We start from the raw sequence: 23,061 nt of genomic DNA, 5'->3' as shown, positions 1-23,061 counted from the left end.
TAACTGAAAATAAGGACATCTGGTTGGATTTGGCACTGCAATGCACAGAATGCAAGCAAAAAAAATTTTTATACATATAGTTGATCAAAGGACTATAAGTTATATGGGTATGTACCACTTTGCGTGGGCAGTTCAAAGGCACCGCCAGTGCCATAATTTGTATATTGCACTGCTGCAGACCGCAGCGAGTGCATTATAACTTATAACGCACTGGTTGCGGTTTTTTAGACCACAACGAGTGCATTATAAGTTATAATGCACCGACCGCTGTGCAATATACAGATATTGCACTGGCTGCGTTTTTGTGCAGCATAGCACAAGTGCCGGTGGCGAAGACCACTACGACACCTCACCTAATAGGTGGAAAGACACTTCACAGATCACTCGAATTCTTTTATAGCCTGACATGTAAAGGTCGATTGTGGGCCATAACGTCACCAATACGTATAATGTTTACAAGCAGCCAATGGCGATCGAAAAATCCAACACGGGTGGCCACAACTCTAGTCTACATATATATATAAACGTACTTATACACCTTACTAGTCTGGTGCCATCTTAGCCCAGATTAAACTGTAGCCCACTTCGACAATGACTCAATAAAACAAATATATTCTAAATAATACTAACCTTTACGTTCGATTGTGGTAACCAGTTTTGTCATGCCACCTGATTCGAGTTTAGCCAGTGTGAATAGTAAGAATTAGACTAACATCGTTTAGTAGTTAGGTTTTGTTTACTTAAAACGTCTATTTAGCTACTTTTTTTTGCTCGAGAGAATCACTATGGCGATTAGTCTGGCGCTTAGTCTATATGTAGTCTATATGGCGATTGAGTGATCACGCTGGCATGCTGAGCACTACATGATGAGAGTCGAACAGCATAATGCAGGTTAGTGATATAACCCATAGCGTACTAGCTTTCAATATCTCAGGTGGCAGCAGTACTGCAGGGGGAATGTCATCGCAACGTCCGGCTTGGTTACCCACAATCAATGTTAGAAACCTGGCCTTTATAAGTGTTACAGCTGTCTTGTGAGACTCTCCCCACCTATTAGGTGAGCGGTACATCAACAGTTATACAACGTGCACTCGTGCTCTGCCTGTATAAACGCACTTGCCTTCGGGCTTAACGGCCCTCAGGCTCGTGCGTTTATATCAGGCAGAGCACTCGTGGCCGTTGTATAACTATATAATGTATACTAGTCTTCCTCCGATTTCTTGGTGATCTGGAGGTACTATATAGTTGGTAAAACACTGGTACAGCCAATGCAGCTCTTGTAGCATAACGGTCACGTTTTTCACTTAAATAATAATGATTATAATGCATATACATGTACAGTATCTAGCCACAGTCGGATTGTACGCTACACAGTATAAGTAACTAAAGAAAATACCATAATGTATTACAGAAGCAATTATAATAATTATGTGATGTATGTAATGTAAAGATAATTACATAACCAAGTAATAGTAATGATAATGATTGCATGATAAAACAAGACAACTAGTTACTGTGAAAATTGTTCACGCACAACAATAGGAGCGACTTCCTGTATTTTAATTAGCCAATTACTTCTGAATACTTCCCACTCTTCATTCAGTTTGTCACACATTATATGTTGGTAGATCACCTGAGAATCAGGTGATCCAGTATTGAGTGAGCTACTGATTTGCCTATGTAATTTAACATGCATGGAAATCAACGGTGATAGTAGCATAGTAGCCTCATGATAATCAGGTGTCAATAAAGCCAAAAACTCACATTGTCTTGTAACAAAGTTTGACTCTCTCTCATTGCAAAATGGGATGATTGTTTTTAACATTAAAAATGATGCTTGTGCAACTGAGCCGGCAGGATAATTTTTGCAGTAATCCTCAACAGTTTGCATTAGACTGTCATAATTCTTTTCATGAAGACATCTCTGCACTTTCTGATTTAATTTTCTACTTAGCTTGTACGTACCTTTTAATAATCTTTGGCAATCACCTTTCAATGAATCCATTTTTTTTAAATACGGAATAAGATTTACTTTATTTGGTGAGTTTGCTAGGGTAGCTTGAACCTGTTGCAACACCATTATGATGGCATGTGGATTAGTTATAGTATACATGTTCATAACTTTAAGGTTTTCGGGCAATATACAATATTCCACTTCTTTCTGGGTGTATTTTAGGAATTCATTTGCTGATAAAGACCATAAATCTTGCACCCCAAGTGATTGCTGGAAAGTAAGTTTCAACCCTTCACTGACTGCTTGTCCGATACCATGTGGTGATAATGTAAGCAACTGCATACTATCCAAATTTTCAATTATAAATTGGCTTATAACTGCATGAACTTCTACACAGTGTTGCACGTCATTATTTGGAGGTATTGTAATGTTGGAATGTTGAACCAGACCATACGCCCAAAGAGTGTCAACAGTGCTTTTTGCTTCTAGTTTAGAACTATTCCACAAATAATGTAGTACAGTTGTTGCCAGTGAAGTACCAATGCCAATGAACAATATTAATGCTTTTAGTTTATTTGATAATGAGTTAGTTAATAACTTTAAAGTAACTTCAATGCAAATTTTAACTGCATATTTACGGCTTCTGTTAATGCTTTCAATGTTGTTTTTATCAAAAGCTGTTAAGCCATTTTCCTGTAATTTGCATTGCACATTTTGGATAGCTTCATGATAAGATAATTTGAACTGGTTCAGGCTGTGAAACAGTTGTCCTCGGATAAGGGATAAAAGCAATGGCCATAAATGAAGATCTTCAGCTAGTTCATTCAATAAACTGATATCTTCTTCTAACAGCTGACTTTGATTAATAATCCCACTGGTCAGTAATGACAAAGCCTCACTTTGTTCCATTGGGCCAATCGTAATTCTATCTTTAGTTGGAATGTACTGCTCAGTATCATTCATCCTAGTAGTAAGGATTATCTTACAATTGTTAAATGCTTTCACTATTGGTTCTGCATCTTCAACATGCCATACATCATCAATAATGACAAGCAAATTACGATGAGAAGCATATACCAGATGACTGATTTCTTGCTCAGCATGATTAGTATCAGTTTGTTTTAGATACTGACCACCAGTAAGCAAGTGATACAGTTGGCTCAGCTTAATGCAAGGATCAGTGGCTTGGGCTCCAAGCTCTACAAATATAAACCCATCTGTAAAGAGTTCCTGTACAGCAGGATGATAACACAGAGCAGTAACAAGAATGCTTTTTCCAAATCCACCAGCACCAGTGACTGTCAAACTAGTCCCATAGGTATTAGTATCTTTTGAAGCCTGGCATAATTTAGTAGCCATTTCATCCAGTAACTTCTGGCGACATACATAGTTGGATGGCAGTGGTGGAGGTTGATGATACTTAAATCCTGAAAATAACAATTCTGTAAAATATATTAAAATCAAAATGGCTGGCTAGTAGTATAACACAAAACCATTCAAAAATTATTGAAAAGATAACATTAGCAGAAATTTGGTCAAACTTGAACGCTCTATTAGAGAGTTTTATTATAGTAATTTTGTGGATTTCAGTTAATTGAAGGTAAAACGATCATGCTACAGTAGCTTACTATACCACGATCCATTAGAAGACTACAAAATGACTACAAAATGCACCATAAGTGGTAATAAATTCATTGGTGGTATGGATCGCTTTAAGAAAATCTTCGGCGATAGGTATTTACCACACATGACCACGAATGTCGCCGAAAGCCATATGAACACGCTTAGCATTTCTAAGGATTTAATTAAGCAGACATACCATAGTTAACCACCACTCAAGGATCCACTGTATACTGAAGTTAAATCTACAACTATACTGGAGATGCAAGTTGAATTACGACAAAACTCCCTAATAGAGTAGTCACCACATTTCTGCTAATGAGAAAGTTATACCTAGTTTTGACATAAATTATTTGCATGAAAGCGCATTTCTTCTATCATTATGTGGTCACACATTGGTATATTTTGTGGTATGTAAAGATCAGATAATCAGTAGCTATGTCTCTAAAGAGAATGGTTATCCTATAAAATGCTGCTATTTCAAATTATTGTCATAAAAATAACAATGGATGCAAAATACATGTAGGTGTATCTAACATCAAAAATAGTGTTAAAAATAAAACATACAGTACGATAGTAACTATATAGTAGGGACCACAAAGGAGTAGGCGTGGCCCACAAAAAATAATATCACACCCAAAAACCAGCCTCAATTTTCCCTTACGATGATGAGGCAGTATTGGTGAGGTAAAACTAAGCCCAAACAAGCTTTCAGATCGACCCGAAATGCTTTCACGGAATTTTAAATTTTTTTTATTCAATGGAATTTTCTACTGACTAAGTAACTGACTGATGCCTTCAGACAAGCGTAACTCAATAACGGCTAAGGCTACGGGCTTGATTTTTTCACTGTTTGACGTCACTTCGGCCCGACAGGTGCCTTTTGGCATACCACAGTACGTACAATGCATTCTTCATGGACTTACCAGTCCTCCTTTGTGTCCCATTCATCTTTGCTGACAGGGAAAGGTGTCGATTTTGCGCGAGCATGTGATGGCTTCCCTTGGAAATGGAAATTGTCTGTATTTTTCATCGTGGCTATTTTGATTGCAGAGGTGCTTTTCAAACAGTTCTTGATTCGTACTGCTGTGTAACGAGTTGAACATAGCCTACAGCGAAGTGTAATGGATACTTCACTTTTCAGACGATAATTAATATGATTGGGGTGCGCGGCACGATTTCTTTCTTTTGGTATGCGTGAATTGTAGAGGTGCTTTTCAAACAGTTCTTGATTCGAAATGCTGTGTAACTGGTTGAACATAGCTGACAACAAAGCGTAATGGATACTTCACTTTTCAGACGATAATTGATATAGCTGGGGCGCGAGGTGCCTTTTCAGATGCGGTATGCGTGGGTTTACCAGTCATAATAAAATTATTTACAAAAAAAGTTAACAAACAAGTACACGAAAAAATTTGGAATTTTCAACTAGAGTAGGGACCATAGCACATCAATAAAAGTACTGAAACAAGTTGGAGTACAGTCCATGATATTAAATCACTGAAAAACAATAAGAAGTGTTATATCCCTACTGTGCTCAAGATACCATACCGGAAATGCACAGTAGGGATATAACACTTCTTATTGTTTTGCAGTGATTTAATATCATGGACTATACTCCAACTTGTTTCAGTACTTTTTATCGATGTGCTACGGTCCCTACTCTAGTTGAAAATTCCAAATTTTTTCATGTATTCTTATAGAACTACCAGACCAACTTTGGCTAAATTTCTGGGACAGTGTGTTTTAAACTACCATATCTCACAAACCATGCAACATAATCTATAAAATGTACTATATGTAATATTAATCACCATTAACCAGTGAATCCATTTGTGGTATTGTGGTTTGCTTAACAGTAACCCCTACACAGTTACATAACCACAAAGTTAAAAAATCGGCCAACAAACCTTAGTCAGTAAATTAACACACATAAACAGTCTTAAAGTGTTTATAATTATAAGGTCACAATGAAGATAGTCAGCCCATAAATAACTGAAGTGATTTACTGGAAGTCTGGTTTTCAGGTGTTTTACCAACTATGCATGTGCATAAACCCACGAGGCCACTAATCCGTTGCATGAAAACCACCCAGTAGAGTGTTAAAACGTGTCTAATCTATCTCCTTACCATTTCCTTTCACTGATAACACCAGTATCACTTCGAAGTAGCCACCAGAACGGCAATTACAGGTGACCACAAATCCATTAATTACATAACATTACTCATAGTGTGCGAGAGATCCGTTTATCCCTGTTCCTGCTTATCAGGGGACGTACCATTTCAATAAAAGTGCATTAGCTGCTACAACACATGATAAAATTAAAGCCACAGAGTGCCTAAAAATTAACACACTATAAAGCAAATGCATCATATAGCCTCTATAGCGGTGAATGGGCCAACTTAAAATGAAATAGGAATCATGCAATGAAGCAAGTTAAAAGATCGTACAAAAGAACCTTGGTTATTCAAACCCAAAATAAAGTCTTATCAGAATTGCTATCATCCGCCATCAAGAGTTTTGTCTCTCCTGATGATCTTGTTATTTTTGGGAAGAACTTCAGATTGATAATTGATCATTGGGTGCAGTACTGCTGTTTGATAAAAAGTGCCCGTGTTCAGTAAAGATAGCAATATTCTCTGTAGTTTTGCATATATCTCACAGTATACCACTGTGATTTACTTATAACGTGGTACCCAGGGAGAGGGCTGTTCTATTGAATGGCTTGAACTGAAAGTTCATGTGCTGTTGTGGTGAAAATGTGTTTGATCATTGGCGACTTATGCTATCCTTCCTCCAACTTATACAAAAATTATCTCCTGAGTTAAGAGTTATTGTTTTGAGTTATTGCTTATTGGGTAGCATACTCAGCATTCATCAAACAAAGTCAATGGTTTGTCATAAGGCTGAGGCTGTGACACCAATTGTTGGTGTCAGTAAGCGCCTTCTAAAGCTATCTGGCAAAAACTTGGACAAAATTGTGGGGGAAAAAGAATAATAAAATTGCACTAAAACAGATCCCTGACCCATGGCTATTACAGGCCGCTACAGTCCACTTTGTGAACCAATCAACTATCAGTTCCAGCTATACCGTCTTCTCTTCTTTTCTATTGTAATTTATAAATGCAAGTCAAAAAGGATGCTATATTTGTGAATAAGAAACCAAGGCTGAGCCTCACCTTAAATTTAATGCTAACACTGAAATTTGCCTGTTATAAGCATGATGATATCTTTCACTGTTTGTATGAAGGTAAGTTTTTGGTTCGTTCGAGGCAAGCTAGGGTTGGCCCGGCTTTACTGGGACAGTCGCTTTGCTCACTCCAACCTGAGTTCAAGGCTAGCTAGAGTTAGCCCAGCTTTGCCAGGACAGTCGCTTCAACCCTAGCGTACCTCGAGCTCACCAAAAACTTAACTAGTATGTTTAATGCTTGAGTTGCTTGGTCGGTGTCAATAGCTTCTACTGACACTGACAATTGATCTTCTACTGACACTGACAATTGATGTCAATAGCTTTTGGTGGTGCTTATTTATACTGACGTTTGGTGTCAATAGCCCCTGCGTTTTCATAATAATGCAGCAATTCTAAAAATGTAAAAAAATGCACATTGTATGCTAACCCGTTTGTAAACGCTCTTGTTTGTATTTCATCTGCTGCTGCAATCCAGTTTTCGACAGAGTTTCTGTAAAATAGAAAATACAGTGAACTATATTTTCCATACAACACAAACAAGTATACTGTGCCACTATACGTTTGTTAATACCTACATAGCTATAGCTACTGTATGTCTTACTAGATAGTAAATTGATCAACCATGTATAATTTATAAAGTGATTGGATCTGCAAAAACCAGACATAATGATGCGTTTTCAAATTCTTTATTATATGTATTTATACTTGGCCAGGTGTAAAGTTTCAGCCTTTTATGCCAAGTTACAGTCCAACAAAGTAGCAACAACAGAAAGATTGATTTGTACAGCAAGTATAGGAAAATAATTATAAATCACAGGTGTTTTTTTAAACTGTTATAATTTACAAACACAATAGTATACAAAGTTGAATGTTGCTCCATACTGTACCACGTTTTCTTAGGAAAATGATCTAGACAAAGTCCAAGAAAAATTGTTCCAAGACAGAGTAAATATGGAGTTAGTACATTTCAATAAATTTCCAGATGTATTGGCACACCATAACTAATAGGATAGGTAAATAATTTAACAGGCATTTCCAATCCATTAGGAACGAGTATATTACAGTATCTATGGTAAAATCTAGTCACCTACTGCATGTTCAATACAGGCCAAATACACACAAGCAAGCACGTTATTAGTCAAATACTGCACTGTATGTATGTGAAGAAAGTATGTCTAGGTAACTCTAGTGGCATGTACGTATAATCATACACTCTTGCATGTATCATCTTTAATTACCTTCATTTTGACTTGTCTGTTCAGTATACATCACTGGATGATCAGAATTTAATGCTCTCATTGGTAAAATGCAACCTGATAAAAAGTAATCTCAACAGGTTTTCATAATCAATAGTCATGACCAAATTTGACAAAACAAGGCTTCCACACACATCCACTTTTATGACTTTGGAGCACCATAAGGAGTATGCCATTTGTTTCAAATTTTGACCTGATATTTTAAAATGCTATGGAAGAATTGTGTGAAACATTTTAGGTACTGTGTAAATAGCTTACTGAGTAGTCAAGTTACAGTTTGTTAAAGTCAGAGAATTGGATGTGTGTGGAAGCCTTGTTTGCCAAACTCGGTCACTAAGAAAAATAACATCCTGTGGGTTACAATACTTGTTTTGATGAGTGACTCATACACTATGTTACATAAAACCAATTAATTAAGAAGCTATAATAAAACGTTTTTTGCAAACTTTAGTGCAACATGGCATTTAATGCACTGGAATTAAGCATTCTTTACCATACAGTAAAAATCTTGACCAATTTAAATTTCTACAGACATTTAGGTCATTACAATGGTGCTCAATAGTAGGAATCCCCAAAAGAAATTGGTAGCTTCTGCCATAAAGCAATACTTTACACAACAAAAATATATTCGTGGAACATACGTATCTAAGCATTCACCAATGTTTTAAATTTATAAAAGTGATTTTTGGTCTGCTAGCCTACCTGACCACAGTAGTAAGGTTAGAACTTGTGACGCATTGCACAATCTCAAGACAAATGAATTACAGTATACAGTGTATGTTCCCTTGTGGTACTGATAAATCTGTTGTTATGCTTTGAAAATAGCTTACAGAAGCATAGGGAGAGGCTTTTCCAAAAGTTATAGAAACTCCCCTTTGAAATTAGATTACTGCAGGAACTTACCACACTATTTAGCTTAGCAGTGCAAAAGTGAGTTACAGCATGCATTCAGTACAGTACAACAATATATAGCGCTACCACACGTGAAAACTACAGGTAGGTTTTCTTAGATGATGAAGCAATACAGCACTTGCTAATGGTTACAAGGTCAGAAATCATTTTAAAACTTCACCACAAAGTGCCTACCTCATAAAAGAGCTCTCATTTTAGCTGTTTTAACTCCTCAAGGCAACTTGCACACAAATGATGTCATTATTGACAGGTCATCAATATCACTTCATTAGAGGTAACAGCGCTATTCAACAAGGATCAATAATTAGAGTGGTTCCAGAAGCTTCTGAAAATCCACATCACTAATTGCTACACCAAAGTATACGATATCAACAGCTAATCAAAAGTGATGTCAAAATAAATTGGAGTCTATGGAAAACAGACTTTCATTGCTAATTTAAGGCACTTTGGTAAAGCCATACAAGAAGCCAAAAACTGCACTGCATATTTTAGCCTTATTGAAAATGGGCTACTGCACTTTTTGTAGTTTCTTCGAGTGAAACATGCTCTTTGAACGCTAGACTAAGTATCTCCACTACTGGGAAGAAAAACGACAAAAACGCTTCTACAGGACCTAATACAGTATCACTATGCGCCAGAAATGTCCATAGAACCTACAGCTTTTGCTGCATTTGGTGGCGCAAAAGCATGGTAGTGAGAGCTGGAGCATGAGCAATGTACAGGCTGGCTAACCTGTGTGTTGCTACACATCTTGTAGTATTCCATTGTTTCAGCTGCCTCAAACTACACTGTAGCTACACAAAAACAATAAACATGGAGGGCTTGACTGTACAGAAACCTTAAGCAGTGTAGTCATTTTATTGTATTAGCAAACTCGATTGCATACTGTATCTTAATGGTTTTCAATTCAATTTCTTCCAAATCACAAAAGGTGTAAAATTTGACTATAGTATATCAAGACACACGATAGTGTGTCGTGCGGTCCAAGAAGCCGGCGCGCCACACCGTGAGTATATTAACAGGAAGAAAGAAAACGCAATTTTCACACCTATGTAGCTCTGTGATTCCTTATCCGATTGGAACCACATTTGCTAGAGACGTGCCGCCCAGTTAGGGGAGTCTACATACCGAATTTGAAGACAATCGCTCCAGCCATTTCCGAATTACGAGCGAACAAAATTTCGTTTTAATTTCTTCGTTTTTTTTCTTCTTCATCTTCATTTCGCACACTTCGCAAAATTCGCCATAAAACACGAATGCGTGCTCGGATTGGGCTGACATTTGGCACACTTAAAGGGCTCATTAAGGCGGATCTCCGTACCAACTTTGGTAGGAATCCAATGAACATTCACGGAGTTATGACCGATTATTTGCGTAAAATAAGGTCGAAGGTCTGTCACGCCTACAGGGTAAACCCCTTGGAGGAATCAGTTGAAAATTGATATGTAGATGGAGCAACCATCGTAGGAGTGCCTTTGTGTGGTTTGAAAGGAATCGGGATAAAGACCATGGAGATATGACACAAAACCCAAGCTGTGTCAAAATTACGCGATCGATTTTTATGAATAAAAAAAACTATTAATTTTCGTGTCTACCAGGCAAACCGCTTAGAGCAACGAGCTGAAAATCAGTATGTAGCTGGAATACTCATCATAGAAAGTTCTTGCAGTAGTACAGAAGAATCGGAGTACAAATCACTGAGTTATGATTCGAAAGGCAACTACGTGCAGCAAATGCGAGATCGAGATACTCTAATAGAACAGTCACCCTAATAAAGCATTCAGCTGCATGTATAATTTACTCAGTTATATTACATTGCAAGTTATTCTGTAGGGAATTCAGTTACAAACAAGTCACCCTGTAGTCAGATCAGCTAGAAGAAGGTACCTAATAGAGAGTTCAGCTACAAAGAAGCCATCATGTAGAGAGTTCAGCTCAAATAAATCACCCTGTAGAGAATTCAGCTACAAACAAATTGTCCTGTAGAGAGATCAGCTAGAAGAAGTTACCTTGTAGAGAGTTCAGTTACAAAGAAACAATCATGCAAAGAGTTTAGCTGCAAACAAATCACCCAGTAGAAAGTTCCGCTATGAACAGATCACACTGTAGAGAGTTCAGTTAGAAACAAGTCATCCTGTAGAGAGATCAGCTAGAAGAAATTACCTTGTAGAGAGTTCAGTTACGAAGAAACAATCATGCAAAGAGTTTAGCTGCAAACAAATCACCCAGTAGAAAGTTCCGCTATGAACAGATCACACTGTAGAGAGTTCAGTTAGAAACAAGTCATCCTGTGGATAGATCAGCTAGAAGAAGTCACTTTGTAGAGAGTTCAGCTACAAAGAAACCACCATGTAAGAGAGTTCAGCTGCAAACAAATCACCTGTAGAGAGTTCAGCTAGGAACAAGTCACCCTGAACAGAGATCAGCTAGAAACAAGTCATCCTGTAGAGAGTTCAGCTAGAAGAAGTTACATTGTAGAGAGTTCAGTTACAAAGAAACTACCATGTAGAGAGTTCAGCTGCAAGCAAATCGCCCTGTAGAGAATTCAGCTACAAACAAATCACCCTGTAGAAAGATCAGCTAGAAGAAGTTACCTTGTAAAGAGTTCAGCTACAAACAAATCACCCTGTAGAGAGTTCAGCTAGAAACAAGTCACCCTGTAGAGAGATCAGCTAGAAACAAGTCACCCGTAGAGAGTTCAGCTAGAAGAAGTTACATTGTAGAGAGTTCAGCTAGAAGAAGTTACATTGTAGAGAGTTCAGCTACAAAGAAACTACCATGTAGAGAGTTCAGCAGCAAACAAATTGCCCTGTAGAGAATTCAGCTACAGACAAATCACCTTTTAGAAAGATCAGCTAGAAGAAGTTACCTTGTAGAGAGTTTAGCAACAAACAAATCACCCTGTAGAGGGTTCAGCTACAAACAAGTCACCCTGTAGAGAGTTCAGCTAGAAGAAGTTACATTGTAGAGAGTTCAGCTACAAACAAACTACCATGTAGAGAGTTTAGCAGCAAACAAATTGCTCTGTAGAGAATTCAGCTACAGACAAATCACCTTGTAGAAAGATCAGCTAGAAGAAGTTACCTTGTAGAGAGTTCAGCTACAAACAAATCACCCTGTAGAGAGTTCAGCTAGAAGAAGTTACATTGTAGAGAGATCAGCTAGAAACAAGTCACCCTGTAGAGAGTTCAGCTAGAAGAAGTTACATTGTAGAGAGTTCAGCTACAAAGAAACTACCATGTACAGAGTTCAACTGCAAACAAATTGTCCTGTAGAGAATTCAGCTACAAACAAATCACCCTGTAGAAAGATCAGATAGAAGAAGTTACCTTGTAGAGAGTTCAGCTACAAACAAATCACCCTGTAGAGAGTTCAGCTAGAAACAAGTCACCCTGTAGAGAGTTCAGCTAGAAGAAGTTACATTGTAGAGAGTTCAGCTACAAAGAAACTACCATGTAGAGAGTTCAGCTACAAACAAACAAATTGCCCTGTAGAGACAAACAAATCACCCTGTAGAAAGATCAGCTAGAAGAAGTTACCTTGTAGAGAGTTCAGCTACAAACAAATCACCCTGTAGAGGGTTCAACTACAAACAAGTCACCCTGTAGAGAGTTCAGCTAGAAGAAGTTACATTGTAGAGAGTTCAGCTACAAACAAATCACCCTGTAGAGAGTTCAGCTAGAAACAAGTTACACTGTAGAGAGATCAGCTAGAAACAAGTCACCCTGTAGAGAGTTCAGCTAGAAGAAGTCACATTGTAGAGAGTTCAGCTACAAAGAAACTACCATGTAGAGAGTTCAGCTGCAAACAGATTGCCCTGTAGAGAATTCAGCTACAAACAAATCACCCTGTAGAAAGATCAGCTAGAAGAAGTCACCTTGTAGAGAGTTCAGCTACAAACAAATCACCCTGTAGAGAGTTCAGCTACAAACAAGTCATCCGGTAGAGAGATCAGCTAGAAGGACCACCTTGCAGAGAGGTTAGCTACAAAGAAATCACCCTGCTTCATCTTTTCTTCTTCCTGTAGTAAAGAAAACATGACAGGTTAAAAAGCCCTAAAGCCGGCCATAGGCCGGCTTTATGGCCGGCTTTGGGGTATACAAATACAAAAAGAAGTGAAATCTAATCCAAAACAGCCAAGCTGTAAAAAAAGAGTGCGGCCCTGAGAAAGGCTATGGTGAAAAAGATGTGAAATCCAAGGTGGCGGCCAAGAAATGGTTGTGATGGTAGGTTAATGGTAAAAATTTTAATAACGACAATTCAGGTGAATTTTGTGCCGCTTGGTCTTGGCACAAAATTCACCTGAATTGTCGTTATTAAAATTTTTACCATTAACCTACCATCACAGCCATTTCTTGGCCGCCACCTTGGATTTCACATCTTTTTTCACCATAGCCTTTCTCAGGGCCGCACTCTTTTTTTACAGCTTGGCTGTTTTGGATTAGATATATTCATCTTCATGGAAGACTTGGGAAGCCATTTAATAAGCCACACAACTGAAGGGAGCTATAAATTAGTTGTTGCATAATGAGATAAGTGCGTGCTATTATCTACACCAGCAAACTTTTACTTCATTGCGCTTTATACACCAAGTTGTAGAACGCCTTCTAGAGCACCAACACAGCTGTAAACAGCATGTTTATTTGAAGGTGTTATGTAATCCTATATAACTCCCATACTAGATGTCAGTAGGGATTAGACCACAAATTTGTCTAGTTACTCGCCTCAAAAAATTCCTTCCGTATGGAAATTTCAAAGTGAGAGAAAACCATCATGATTATGATGAAAGTGTACAAAAACAGACAAACAAAAAAAAAAGCAATTCTAACTTCTTGACAGTGTGTGGGATAAAAGCGAATCTATCCCATCATTTCAGGCATTTGAAGAGCTTCATTATATAAAAATCTTTAACTTTACAGTATTAATGAATAATGGTTACCCGTATACAGATTTTTTCCATAATAAATTATTTACCCAGCCTATAAGCATGACAACATGCTAGTGTTATTTTTCAAGAATATTTATCACATTCACACAAAAATATTGGTACCAAGATTCAACTTTAAACCCTCTTATGTGTGCCAAATTTTAAAGAAATCACATGACAGATAACAGATTTGCATGCATTGTATGGAGCTTTTGTAAGTATGCAAAAATAATAATAATAATAATAATAATAAAGAAAAAATGAAAACATTAAACCAATTTTGAAGACTCATTCATACCTTGGAAATTCCTGATTCCAAGAGCAGCTAAAATTTTGTTTATGAACTACTGAAGGCTTGTTTCGTAAAGTCAACACAAAGCTTCATAATATTATACAGCACTGCACGTGAAAGTCGCGTTATTGTTCTTCCTGTCAATATATACACATGGTGAGACATACTGGCTTCTTGAGATACATGTGCGTCCAGATTTGACTATCTGTATAGTAAATGTATTCAAACTTTAGAGTTATTAATTTTGTGGATTTAAAAAACTGACGTGAAGCTGAGGTTTTAAAACACAAAGATCCCTAACCGATTTAGATAACGGGGTCATTTTATATGGATATATAGGTTGAGCCATTGTGGGATTGGATTATTTGTCATTTCAAAATCACCACACAACGTTAAAATAAGTGGGGAAGAGAGAACATGTTTCTGTTGAACAACTGAAGAAATCAAAACTCACATCTTCCTAGGTGGTCACTCAAGACAACCTTAAATCACAGTCATGATAGTGCAGATTAAATGTTGACAAGGATTAGAGTTTTCAGCACCTAGGGTGCCACAGCAGTGTGAAGAACATGTGTATAAAACAGTTTGAAGATGCAACTTGAACTGATTATGATAGTGCAGAGTTTTCACAAGTAGTTTCTTATGGCATCACACAGTACGAAGACTGGGCACAATTTCAAGCATGGACCACATCTACATTACAGAAATAACCATTCTAGAAGGAAGCTTACCCACTTAGGTCCTTTGTAAAGTCCTCCTATAGTTTAGTAGAAAACAAAAAAGGCTTAAAACACTCTAGAAAACAGATGCACACTAAACAGAGCTTTCCATGATATCTTTTCCTTTACATACAGTATGCTTATAAAATGAATGGAGTGGTTTAGTTCATGTTGACTTGGGTGACTGGTCACCCACTGCAGGCTATTAGTCTGCGGTATACTTGATCATCAAAAGTGAGATTTGCAATGCTTAACACTTTTCTGCTAGCAGATCTTTAACCATTTTAAAGGCCTTCTAGTATGTCTCTTAGTGGATTTTAAAGACCTCATTATCTTCCAAAGATCAAAGCTCATTATGCATACCATTATCTAAACTAATGTAGAAACTTGTTACTTGTACATATCTTGACATTAGACTCTTTAGATCCATTTTTGTTTACTTAAACCCTTTCACATTTACAAGTCAGTAAGCATTGAGATTGGCTAAAAAATTATACTGCATACACTGTACTTGCAAATGTTTACATCATAGCAGTTAATATTATGAGCAAAAGATATTGTACATAGCTACAGAAGATTATTTTGTTCCACAGTTTTTATTGTTACAGTTGGACATGATTATAATTATGTTGAAGACTGGAGTACCATCACTTTTGCATTCCAAAGATAGGGCCTCAGAGGTGTTGAATTCCACATGCATACTTTCTTTGCATTGTTATTGTTATATAAAATGTCTGATATTTGAATCAGTTGGTTCATTCAATGGTCACTTGTAACTTCAGTACCCCTATGTCTAGTTCTGTACATTATTTTTTGCTCTTCAATACATCCTGATAGATACAATCTTTTAGCAGTGGTAGCTCTGAGGGAGTTATCCAGCTTGCTTCCACATTCGTGGTATCCATTCCCAATTGACTGGTCAGTGTACCAAATGTCTTCTTCTTTATTTACATCCTTGATAGGTTTTAGATAGAATGCATGATTAGGTGAACAGCGACTGTTGTATAGCTTACAAAAGCACCTATCTGGATTTGCATGATGGCAAACAATCTTTTGCTTATTGTTTCTACCTTGTGTATCAGCTGACAGGATGATTTTTTGAAAAATCTTAGTATTTTATATGTAAGAGTGTTCTCCAGGATTTCAAACAGCTGTATCTGAGAAGGTTCATGTTGTTAATTACAATGCTCAATTCCTCCACACAATGAAAAATACAGTCTGTTCATAATAGACCATTGTGTTTTAACAAAGCCTCTGCTGTATGGTCATCAAGAATTCCTTTCTGCTACAAAAATTAATTTCCTCTTCATATAATATTATAGGCTCTGCTTTTCTGTGGACTGTACCAATTCCGATTATTAACATTTCTGCATCCAACACCATTTAAAACTGTGAAAAACCAGGTCTTTATATTCATAGATGGTATTCCATTTGTTCTTAAGTACGACAGCTAATGTAATAAATGTGTCTGGAACAAACATACTTCTAATAAAGCTAGTGCTGAAGAGTAGTCCGTACCTGCTATATAGCTAACATTTTCAAATAGTAGATGTCAAAGTGTAAGATCTACAAAATTTAAAATCTTCAGGTGTAGCGCACCTCACTTTGCTTGGGGAGCCACTGCCTGGGGCCTTTGGATTTCAAAATTTCGCAGACCCTTCCACTTTACATGTATCTATTCCTTAGAGCCTCACATTAAATTCAAAGATCAAAGAACACCATGCATCCCATGTTCTGATTAAAGCACTTAACATCATTACTTGTAAATGCATTTTCAATTTCAGAAGCAGCATAGATAAATCAATTCACAAGGTGAGGCACACATCACTGCTCTATTAGGGTACAGAGTTATGTGACTATTGATATGCATTTCATGTACGTATGTATATAAACAGTGGTCAGTTCGTGTTCACCTGAGCCCTTGTTTCTTGTTAATAACTTTTGTTACATGGGTCAGCTGCCCAAACATTTAGTAATGCTATGAAGCCCTTTAAAAGTTGGAACTGTTCAAAAAAGTGCATTTGATAATGGCAAGAACAAGTGAGTTGTGAGGCTTTAAAAATATCTCATACATTTAGTATAGTCAATTCAGGCGCACAAACATGTTTACAACATGAAACATGCTTGTTCCAATACAAAACCATTGGGAGTGAACACGTGTTCACCTCTTTGATATTACTATATTTGGCAGGGGTTCAGATGAACACAAACTGACTAATATTGCAGTGTATTTCAGACCATCTCTTCCACAGAGGATGCGGCAACTTTGGCATGCATAAAACATAGTTACAGTTAAACACTAAATGAAGCCCGTATTAAACTTTAGCATAGGTAAGCTTTGCACTGAGACAGCTTCTTTTCGCCAGTTTGAAATACGGGTGTATAGCAACTCTCTACAAACTTCGTGAACTACCTTCCCATTGGGCTCTTCAGGTATTTACATATCTACTAAAAAATATCATAGCATGCCTCTTAAGCTACTAGGAAAAGTTTAACTCAACTCGAAAGGGGACATGTCCCCTATATATGCAAATGAAGGGCAGCCTTGAGGGTTAGTAGAAAGAATATGTGGCATATGTGACCCAGTCTGAGAAAACCGGTCTTATCGCCCATGTCAGTAGATTCGATTTTTCACCCAGGACACAAAGCTACATGAATAAACTATCTAATTCCACAATCAAAATCAGCTAGACTTGAGTGGTCTGGTTTTGCTGGCTGCTTTTCCCAAGCCCAGTGGCGATCCGTACATGTGGTGTGGGGCCTTAATGGAGCTCTGGTCAGCCTGTGGTTGACTGTATGTGGCTGTACAGCTCTGTGGTGTTGAATAAGTACCTCTGCTGTGAATTTCCTTTCATTTTAGCCAGTTTTGAGACCTCAATGGCCCAAAACTTGGCCTAATTCATCCCTTGGCCTTCATTTTCAAGTTTTGAACACCATCTTGCCCGCCTTCCAGGCCTCCGCCTCCCACCCAATTTGCAGCTCGCCTGATACAGTCAACCTCAGTTCAAATACTATCTAAAATGGCGGGAAATTTAGTTGTTGGCTACTTGCACTGTGGGTGCTCTGGAAGGTAAGGAATTTGTGTAAAACGTGTGAAAATTTGGTACACATAACTTCAACTATTGGTGAGCTACAACACACTGAATACTTAAAACCAGCGTTTCCCGATACTTTTAAATAGGCGATAAGCCCGGTTTTTCCAGACTGGGTCACATATAGACAAATTATAAAACAGTTGAGAAGATACTTCTGTGCATAATAAAAAAAATTGAAATATGATTACACAATGGATTCTCTAAAAATGATCAAGCAGGAGGACCAGAATAATACAATTAATTTTTTGTGGCATTATATTAAGTTAAAATGATTTCCATGCCTGCAGTTGGTACAAGAAGGACCACAATGTTTAGCAGAAAATTAAAATTAGAAAGCAATCTATATGGCAAGAAAGTTGCATATAATTTAAAAAGTGAAGAAAACTACCTCATCTAGCCACGTCACTAATTATTCCTCTAGGGACCTGTGAGAAGGCTAAACTTAAAGTCTATGCATAAGTACAAGCAGTGAGAATCACTGCCAAATCGGAAAAAATCCCAGTCCAGTGGTGGCTTGATTCTCAACTAGACATGCACCAAAGGGACCACAACAGCTGGAATCTAAAGCTTCCTCGGCATTTAATAATTAATAGTTATACCATGGGGGTGAGGGATTTTGCTGATATATACACCTGAAGCATGAGGGCCACAGGCCCAAGGGCTAAGGGTGTATCAGTAAAACCTCATGGTATAAGTGATATATATCACTGTAGACAAACTCACCTAATAGGTGAAAGATCTACAGAGCACTCACCCTGTTCCTTTCATACATCAGTATCAGATGATCAATAGTGGTTTTAATAGCATGGGCTAATAGGTGTTAGAACTTTATTTATATGTCATTGTGCTATACACACAGTGCCAGAAAAATTGCAATTGTGGGATCTGGTTTTTTCGCTTTTAACATTTTGTACTACTACTACTAACTTTGCTATTGGGACAGTAAGTAAGTCAATATAGTAGGTAGGACCATAATTAAGTACTCACCTATTTAAATCTGGTTGTCCTCTTTGTGTTGTTCTGTGGTCTGCTCAATGGCTGACACATGGTGGGTAGAAATATGCATTCACACATTGCTCAAAAGATTATTTTACTGATTATTCATCATTTAGTAACTGCCAACTACATAATAGCTAATATTACAGCTCAATAAAGCTCAACAGTAGCTCAATAATTATAACGAGTCAAAGCGTATTGTATTTTTTAACCGGTTGGGTATCAAAGCAATGAGCAAACCACATTCCCATGATATTGCCCGGGAAATATGCAAGTTAAACCCTGAGCACCGCCTTTGAATGCCCACACTGAACAGTACATTACACATTCACTTACCAGACTTTATTTCATTTATTACCATCTTCAAATCTTGTGATGAAGTTATTCTCTCCAGTTGGTTGCAAAGATCAAGTAATTCTTCCTTGAAATTCATCCTCTCAATCAAGCAATCCAATATTACTTTATTAGCAACTGTGGAGTTTGCACAACATAAGATTACACAGATTTGATCATCACTAATATAATTCAGTAATTTTCCAATAGTCAGTTCATAATCATCAGGCATTAAATGTAGAATAGCATGATAATGTGGTCGTAGTTGAGCAAACTCTAACAAAATGCATAAACTTTATATAAAAATATACATAACCACATTATGTGTATGCATATGTACCTTCACTGTCAGTCAGCTTTTGTGGCAAACCTTCATCTTTACTATCTAACAAATTTGGTGAATCTGAAACTAAGTATGAATAAAATACACCAGTATCATACAATTTATCTCAAAATAGCCAACCTGTGAAAAAAGGTGCAGCCCACAAAGTAGGCACCGGCCTATTATGCCGGAAATTTTACCTAAGGCCATGGTGAAAAAAGGTGTGAAATTAAAGGTAGCGGCCAAGAAATGGCTGCAATGATGCTAATGCCAAATATTTTTCATAATAATGGTGCCATTTCTTGGCTGCCACCTTTGATTTCACAACTTTTTTCACCCTGGCTGGCTGCACCCGTCTTTTACAGCTTGGCTGTTTTGGTATATGTAGATATCACTTCTTTTTGTAATTGCAAACCCCAAAGCCAACACATGGCCAGCTTTGTGTTTTTTTTTACTACAGGAATTGTCGAACAAGAGAAAAGACATCTAATTACGTGTCAATTTAAAATTTTTTTACATTTTGTTCTTACAAGTACGTATGCTTAAGTTTATTTAGTACTATAATGGAAAGATTCTTTTGCTTGTGTGGCTCATTAATCATTGTGGATAAAGTGTAAATACATTAAATACAACACAGGATTGTGAACTTTTTTATCTATTGATTTATCTTCACTGTACCATAATGGGCATCTGTGCCTAAAAACTGGTTTTTTGGCACTAGAATTTTCTATGCTAAGAGAACACCAGTCCAGAGAAGAAAAGTTATATTAGTAACACAGAAAACTTTAAAAGTTTAAAATTCCAGCTATTAATTGGGAGAGCCCAGTTTGGTTATAGTATGCACCTGGAGTAGTAGATAGATTAGTGGCTACAGTCTGCAGTGGCTCATCATTAGCATCGCTTTGTAACTTCTCATTTGGTACCATAGCTACAGTAAGTACAGTGTAATACACAACAATGCAAGATGAATAACTGCAATCTTACTATTTAAATTATCAATAACTAGGTCAAATTGTTGAGGATTTGGTGATAATGGCACGATTTGCTTTAAGCAAGTGCATAACTCTGAAAATTTTCCTTTAACATTTGCTGACTCCAATGCACACTCCAACATCGTTTTATTGGCAACAGTGAAGTTGGTACTGCTAAGAACCTGGCAAATCTCTGTGTCAGATAGGTAATCTTGCAGTAGATGAAGTGTACTTTCATAGTCAGTGGGCAATAGCTGAAGAATAGTATCATACATTGATTCTTGTAGTTTTAAACCTGCATAGAGAGCAAGTAATGTTTACTATATGTATAACATGGTGACCTGCTGTAGAGTACAGAAAATTAATTTTGATGAAAACAATTGCAAAGTGATGATTATTTTATTAATTTAGCTTCACTATGGCTGACACGTAGTACAAATCTTAATTATGGGCAATAACTCAATTTACTAGTTTACAATAGAGCTTGCAACTTGTATTCATGATGTTAAGTTATAAAGATTCTTGTGTGAAATTCTCAGCAAAAACCCACAAGTACATTGCTCTTAGGAAACTGATTGCTGTAACAATCATTACTACTGCTTGGCTGGGTAGTCTTCACTGTCACAATTAGAAGCCTCATAAAGACACACAGTAGTGTGTCAGGTGACCAAGAGACTGGTATGCCACACCATGGATACAATGAAAAGAAATGCAATTTGATTTATATGCATGCAAAGTTCAATGGTCACTCATACAAAACACACAATTTTGTATTATTGGTGCCCATCAGGTAGGGAAGGCTACATACACACACTAAATGATATCAAATTTTGCTACAACCACTCCTGATATATGGGTGGACAAAATTCCATCTTTTTCTCCTAAAGAGTTAAGAAATCCAAGAATTTCCTTTTTACATTGTTGTAATACACAAATGCTTAGCTCAATGTCTTGCAATTTGGTGCAGATATAGAGTCTATAAAGTTGGGTTCATGTAACAAGTTTGCTCAGTACAAAACTTATGGTTTGAATGAAATTGGAGTAGCAAATACAGAGTTACAAATCAAACAAGAGTAAAATTGTGAGGTAAAGATACTCTAATAAGACAGTCACCAAGGGATAAAAGGTGCACCAAAATATTACCCAGGGTATGAAGTACATCAAGAGGTAGTGTGTCGTGCGGCCCAAGAAGCCGGCGCGCCACACCGTGAGTATATTTACAGGAAGAAAGTAAACGCGATTTTCACACCTTTGTAGCTCCGTGATTCCTTATCCGATTGAAACCAAAGTTGCTACAGAAGTGCCAGCTAGGTTGGGGAGTCCACATTCCAAATTTGAAGAAAATCGCTAAAGTTATTTCCAAGATACGAGTGGCCAAAGTTTGGGTTTTTTTTCTTCGTTTTTTTTTCTTCTACTTCTTTTCGCACACTTTGCAAAATCCGCCATAAAACGCGAATGCGTACTCCAATCGGGCTGCAATTTGGTACACTTCAAGGGCTCATTAAGGCGAATATCAGTACCAAGTTTGGTAGGAATCCGATGAACATTCATGGAGTTATGACCAATTATTTGAGTAAAATAAGGTCGAAGGTCTGTCACGCCCACAGGGTAATCCGCTTAAAGGAATGAGCTGAAAATTGCTATGTAGATGGAGTAACTATCGTAGGAGAGCCTTTTTGTGGTTTGAAAGGAATCCAGTTAAAGGCCATCGAGATATGACACAAAACCCAACCTGTGTCACAATTACACTATCGATTTTTATGAATAAAAAAACTATCAGTTTTCACGCCTACCAGGCAAACCGCTTAGAGCAGTGAGCTGAAAATTGGTGTGTAGCTGGATAATTATCATAGAAATTCCTTGCAGTAGTACAGAAGAATCGGATTACAAACCACTGAGTTATGATTCCAAAGTCAACTACGTGTAGCATATGCGAGATCGAGATACTCTAATAGAACAGTCACCCTAATAGAGCATTCAGCTACGGATATAACTTACTCCATTACAGAATTATATGACATTGCAAGTTATTCTGTAGGGAGTTTAGCTACAAACAGTTAATCTTATAGACAATTCAGCTACAAGCAAGTCACCCTGTAGAGAGTTCAGCTACAAATATGTTGCTGTAGAGATTCAGAACATTATAAGTCACACTGAAGAGAATTCAGCTATAAACAAGTCACCTTGTAGAGACAACAAGTCACTTTGTAGAGAATTCAGCTACAAACAAGTCACTGCGTAAAGATAAATAGCTACCCAGTAGAGAGTTCATCTAGATTAGCCACAAACAAGTTACTTTATGCAATGTTCAGCTACAAGTAAGTCACTCTGTAGAGACTTCAGCTACAAACAAGTCACTCTATAGTACAAACAAGTCACCGTGTAGCTGGAGAGTTCAGCAACCAATCAAAAACACCACTCTGTAAAGAGTTCAGCTATACAAACATGTTATAACTCTATCGAGAAAGTTATA

At 37.3% G+C, this 23,061-nt stretch overlaps 1 long non-coding RNA gene across 1 annotated transcript; it reads right to left on the bottom strand.

The window, feature by feature from the left end:
• Positions 1–7,185: 7,185 nt before the first annotated feature.
• On the bottom strand, positions 7,186–19,510 carry LOC136251572 (uncharacterized). Its single transcript, XR_010699128.1, has 3 exons — positions 19,299–19,510; positions 8,004–8,078; positions 7,186–7,255 (listed from the first exon to the last, which is right to left on the bottom strand). It is a non-coding gene; the product is annotated as an uncharacterized lncRNA (long non-coding RNA).
• Between the last annotated feature and the right edge of the window lie 3,551 nt (positions 19,511–23,061).

The sequence above is a fragment of the Dysidea avara genome, chromosome 1 (genome assembly GCF_963678975.1).
Source record: "Dysidea avara chromosome 1, odDysAvar1.4, whole genome shotgun sequence".
Classification (NCBI taxonomy): domain Eukaryota; kingdom Metazoa; phylum Porifera; class Demospongiae; order Dictyoceratida; family Dysideidae; genus Dysidea; species Dysidea avara.
The sequence above is the reverse complement of the archived record's forward strand: the minus strand, read 5'-3'. Positions and strand labels throughout refer to the sequence as shown.